The sequence below is a fragment of the Mus caroli genome, unplaced genomic scaffold (genome assembly GCF_978045245.1).
Source record: "Mus caroli unplaced genomic scaffold, Mus_caroli_1 scaffold_11, whole genome shotgun sequence".
Classification (NCBI taxonomy): Eukaryota; Metazoa; Chordata; class Mammalia; order Rodentia; family Muridae; genus Mus; species Mus caroli.
This window is the reverse complement of record NW_028227266.1, coordinates 114225747-114231746: the sequence shown is the minus strand read 5'-3', so window position 1 is coordinate 114231746 and position 6000 is coordinate 114225747.

Genomic DNA, 6000 nt, shown 5'->3' with positions numbered 1-6000 from the left:
GGCTCTTGCAACTCCAGTCAGAAACATCTCAGATTCATTATGGGTTTCATTCTGAATTAAGTATGTGTTGTTGCATGCTCGGGAGGCTTTTTATGGTTGCCAAATTTTTCAGAGGCCCCAGAGTCAGTTACAAAGCCATGTCACAATCCACCATTTAAGAGGCTGTGGTTTGAGCCACTATCTCCCGGCTATTACGTTTAGCCAAATGCTTGCCTAATTGATATGCCTTCCTTCTTTGGAAGCCACGAGGTTATGGACCCAGAAGTTCAGACTTGCAGAACAGTGCCCTTGATTCAGTGGTAGCAAAGAATGATAAAATATGCTTGTGGTGGCTTGTTTGTCAATTTGGCATCACCTAGGATCACTGAGAGAGATATAAAGGATGGTTGTCCCGTGAACATGTCTGTGAGGGATTGTCTTGATTGTTGGAATTGATGTGGGAAGAACAAACCTGACTATACAGTATCATTCTCTTATTTGGGGCTGTAGACAGTACTAGCTGGGCACAGAGCATGCATTCTCTCTCTCTCTCTCTCTCTCTCTCTCTCTCTCTCTCTCTCTCTCTCTCTCTCTCTCTCTCTCTCTCTGTTCTTGACTAGGGATAGGATTGGGACCCTAGACAGCACTAGCTGAGCACTGAGCATGCATGCATTTCTCTTTTTCTGTTCTTGACTGTGGATATGATGTGACTGGCTACTCCAAGCTCCTGCCTGTGGCTTGTTTACAGTGACAGACTGGGAGTCATGAGCTAAAACAAACCTTTTTCTCCCCTCAGTTCCTTGTTGTCAGGATATTTTACCACAGGAAGAGCAAGGAAACTAGGGCAGAGATAATGCCGAACTCTAGACTACTATCTCATTCATGAATACTTCCCACACGGTTTCTACATGCACCACCCCCCTACTTTAAAGATATCACTTATCTTTATTCTTCAAGGCTAAACCAGTTGCTTCATGAAAATGTCTCTGGTGAGCTCTTTAACATAAGGTCTCATGCCTCCCAGAGACATCTTTACCTTCCTAATGGATGTTGAGCAAGACTGGATCCCAGTAATTCCTTCTTTCTTCTGCCACAAGGCTCAGCACACTGGCCTGCATGAGTGGTTACGTTGATTTGGAAAGGAGGCAGGCCCAAACCCTTGCTTGCTGTCCGTGGATGTTTTCTTGCTAGGATGGCGGAGTTGATTTGAAGCACACAGTAACAATAACCACATGGCTGAGAGCTCTTACTCTGTGGGCCTTCACAGGGAAAGCTTCTGTGAGGGTTTGTGTATGGTCGGCCCAGGGAGTGGCACTATTAGAAGGTGTGGCCCTGTTTGAGTAGGTGTGGCTTTTTGGAGTAGGCTTGGCACTGTGGGTGTGGGCTTTAAGACCCCATCCTAGCTACCTGGAAGTGAGTATTTTGCTCGCAGCCTTGATGATGCAGAAGATGAGGAAGATGATACAGAACTCTCAGCTCCTCCTGCACCAGGCCTGCCTGGATGCTGCCATGCTCTTGCTTTGATGAGAATGGACTGAACCTCTGAACCTGTAAGCCAGCTCCAATTAAATGTTGTCCTTAGAAGAGTTGCCTTGGTCACGGTGTCTGTTCAGAGCAGTAAAACCCTAAGACAGCTCCCCAGCCCAATTCTATCAGATTGTAAATTAGTATTATTCATTTTAATATTCCCTACAGTGCTTAGATATTGCCTATGTGGTATGAGTCACCACCTTCCACTCTTTCCCAGCCAGAACTTTGCATTAAAGTTTTAGAAATGTCCCCTCATGGGAGCACAGGGGCTTGAGGAGAAGAACTGGCTTCAGCTAGTCACTTTATTCATTGTGTGTGTGTCATCCAAAGCAGAAACATGCTTCTAAGCCCAGGGCCAGGGCCTTTGGATGTGAAGTAGCCCCACAAAAGTGTGTGTGTGTTAAAGGCTCGGCCTCCAGCTGGTGGCTGAATCACAGAAGTGTTAACTTCAATAATGAGTTTGTTAAATGGATGATTGGAAGGCAGAGCCTAGCTGGTAGAAGTGGCTCATTGGCTGGATCTCCGAAGGGGCGTGTTTTGTCTCAGGCACCTCCTAGCTCAGCTCTCCTTCCTCTCCTGCACTCACCTCTGCTTCCTGGCTGCTGAGAAGGAAGTTGCTTTCTTTTCGCCACGTCCATCCGTCCATCCGCTTTGATGCTTTGCTCTAGCCTAAAGGCAACAGAGCCAGTTGATCATAAACCTCTGAAGACTTGGTCCAGGAGACGTCCTTTCTGCTCTCAGTCACTGTCCTTGGGTATCTTGGCACAAAGATGGTGTCTTAGTTAGGGTTTTACTGCTGTGAACAGACACCATGACCAAGGCGAGTCTTATAAAAAACAACATTTAATTGGGGCTGGCTTACAGGTTCAGAGGTTCAGTCCATTATCATCAAGGTGGGAGCGTGGCAGTATCCAGGCAGGCATGGCGCAGGCAGAGCTGAGAGTTCTACGTCTTCATTCAAAGGCTGCTACTGGAAGACTGACTTCCAGGCAACTGGGGTGAGGAGTTTATGCCCACACCCACAGTGACACACCCATTCCAACCAGGTCACACCTATTCCAACAAGGCCACACCTTCAGATAGTGCCACTCCCTGGTCCAAGGATATACAAACCATCACAGATGGAAACTGCCTAATACTGTGTGAGACCAGACAACGTCCCAAATTCCAGATTCCTGTTATAAAGCCACATAGAACACTCCCACAGGTTTGCAGAGGCCTGTGGAACTTATGCTAACACAGCTCTGTTTAGTTTTCCTGTGCACACAGGAGGCTTCAGTGATTTCCCCAAGTCACCAGACCTGTTAGCAAATCCTACCCTGGAATTCAGCTCTTGAGTCCCAGCTCTTGAGTATGGTATGAGTCTTCACATCTGAAGACTGGAGAGAAGATGAAAACTTCCCTCTCATCCAGGATTACCACCCCGGGAGATCCTCCTCTGCTCAGTCCCCGCACTGTCCTTTCCTGTCTTTTTCCTGACAGCCATTCTTACTGAGGTGAAGTGGGAGAGGGCTTTGTGCATTTCTCTGGCGATTGGTGACCCTGAATATTCTCACAGACATATTAACTGCATGCATGCTTTCTTTTTAAGAATCATCCATTTAAGTCTATGGCCTCTAGAACCACTCGGTTAGAGCACAAAGGGAGACAATAAAGCGTGTAGATTTGGTTGCCCAAGAGCTCCACTCCTCCGACTAACATGTCTGTGGAATGAGTGCCCCACAGGATGTTCTTTAACTGACACAGTAGGAATGGTTGAGGTGTTTCATCCTTGCTGGTTATTCAGACTGTTTTGAGGAATATGAGAGAAAAGCTATCTAGTAAGCTTGTCATTCTTTAATCTCACTATATCTGTTCACCACAGCTGAGTAACAAATATCCCTCAGTCTTAGAAGCTTAAGAATATAACTACTGTTTTGTAGGGGTTTTTTTTCCCTTTGTTTTCTTGTTTTTAGAGACAGAGTTTCTCTGCTTAGCCCTGGCTGTCCTGGAACTCACTCTGTAGACCAGGCCGGCCTCAAACTCAGAAATTTGCCTACCTTTGCCTCCCAAGTGCTGGGATTAAAGGCGTGTGCCACCACGCCCGGCTTGTTTTATAGTTCTTAAGACTAGGAATCCTTGTGAAGCTATGGAAGGTCCATGGTTCTGGGTCTCTCAGGACTGCACTCATTTCATTTCTGAAAACGGAAGTGCCTGCTTTCTGGCTCACTACTGGGGCTGTTGACTGGCCTCAGGTCCTGTGAGTTGCTGGCCAGAGACAATAGTTGCCTGTCACACGGTGCTTCTTGTGTATACGTGTAGGTACAGGTGTTGGGGGAAATGCAGATTTTATTTGATGCAAGCGCTCTCTGGGAAGAGGAAACAGAAACATTCAGACAGGCTTGGGTCATGGGAGATTCTTTTCCTGATCATCAGGAAGTTGAGCTGCCTTACCATCTGCCTGCCTGAGGCAGTCGTGGTCCAGACAGTACTAATAACCAATACAGAGTGACCGCTCCCCTTTGCACCAAGTTCTTTCGTGGGCTCGTTCTTTCTTTCTGAACAGAACCCTTCTAGGAAGGGACAGTCCATGAACACTGACACATGAAGGTGAAGTGACTCACCAAACAGACCTAAGGAGAACGGAGTTAGGATGGTGCCTGGTGGTAGCTTTAGATCCATCTTACACCTTGGACTCCTAGCTGGAGATTTAAGCTGGGGCAAGCTTGTGATCAGGTTTTTCCCACTCTGCTTTGCTCTCTCCAGCCCTGGACACTTTTCCTGGTCTGACTTGGTCCTCTGTACCTTTGGTGCCAGGCTTCTGCAAAGTAGTCTATGGTCTCTCCTTCCAGCTGTGTGAGTGCGATGTCCGATCCTACCACTAAACTTGCTAAGGAAACAGGCAAGATTCTGCTTACTAAGATGAAGGTTCACTTTTCAGCTCAACAAGGCTGTGACAGGCACCTAAGAACCAGGGAGTTCATGTATACGGTGGCTCACACACAGAAGCAGCATCCTGAACAGACTAGAAGCCATTTTCTTTCTATATCGAAAACCTGTAAAATCCAGAGCATGAGCTATCCGACCATTTCTAAGGTCTGGTCTAACTTGAGGACTAAGTTAGACTAAGTCCTCTAACTTGAGGACTCTCGGATCATCTACAGATGTGCTCTTACTGATCCCCCCTCAAAACAAATATTACAGCCCCTGGAGTCTTCTTATAGCACACACTGGATCATGTGACTCATCTTAAACACGCTCTACATCCAACTTCAAATCCTCCCAACACTCTCAAGTTAAAGCAATGTGCAGCGCCCCTCTCAGCATGACCTCTCCCAGTCCGCGCTATGATCCGGTCTGCGTGGCAGCTGTACCAGTCTTTTCTTGAGTTCCTTGCGTTCCCCATTCCAGCACTGTAGGGTCTTTGCCTCTCTTTTTTTCTTCCTCTGAGCCATCCTTATCTGCGATTCTGCTTCCTCAGGTAACACTCCCATCAGGTTGTCCGTCAATCTTCCCTGGACTGCTCCTCTAGTGTTTGCCACAGTTTACACAGCAGGCGTACCTGGAGCTGACTGATATGGGTGGGAGGACAGGACCACTGCTCTCCAGTTCCCCGCTAGAGTACGTCCTCATGCTTTTCCAGGGGCTCCTTGTTTATCCTTGCCCACATCATGACCCTGAGTTTCCTTATGTTTCTGAACAGTGTTCCCTAGTGTTCTCAGATAAGCTCATTTTATATTAACGAGTCATGCAAGTATGAAGACTTCAGTTTGAATTCCCAGAACCATAAAAGGCTGGCTATGACAGCAGGTGCCTATAATTCCAATGCCCTGTGGCAGTGGTTCTCAACCTTCCTAATGCTGTGACCCTTTAATACAATTCCTTGTGTTGTGGTGACCCCTGGTTATAAAATTATTTCTGTTGCTACGCCATAACTGTCATTTTGCTACTGTCATGAGTCACCATGGAAATACTTTTGGAGATAGAAGTTTGACACAAGAATCAAGACCCACAGGTTGAGACAGGAGGCTAACCTGGTGACAAAAGGACCAACATCTGAGCATGTCATTTGACCTCCACATGCTATGCCTTAGTACACGTATGCCCACTCTCACACACAAAGAGGAAAGGATGGTCCCACACAGGTGACTTGTGTTTTATAATTTATTGTTAATTGGTTCTACTCCCCTTCACATGGGGCCTACTGCCATTAAACAGCCAAGAGGAAGAAGACAGAAGAAACTCAACAGGGAACATCTGCAACACAAGAGACACCCAAAATGTCTAAAATGAGAGTCACCAGATAAATTGTTATTTTAGAATAGAACATTGGTTCATGAAACATGGGCAAAAATAAACGCTGCCATTTTAATGTGCACTTTTCTAAGAAAGGCCATATCACCTCTCTTTGTTCAAAGGGATTGGTTAATATTCTACCATGAATCTCATTAAAATTTACATGTTTAGTAAATGTTGGATATTAAAATGGTGGTGAGGAGGTCTATTTATGGA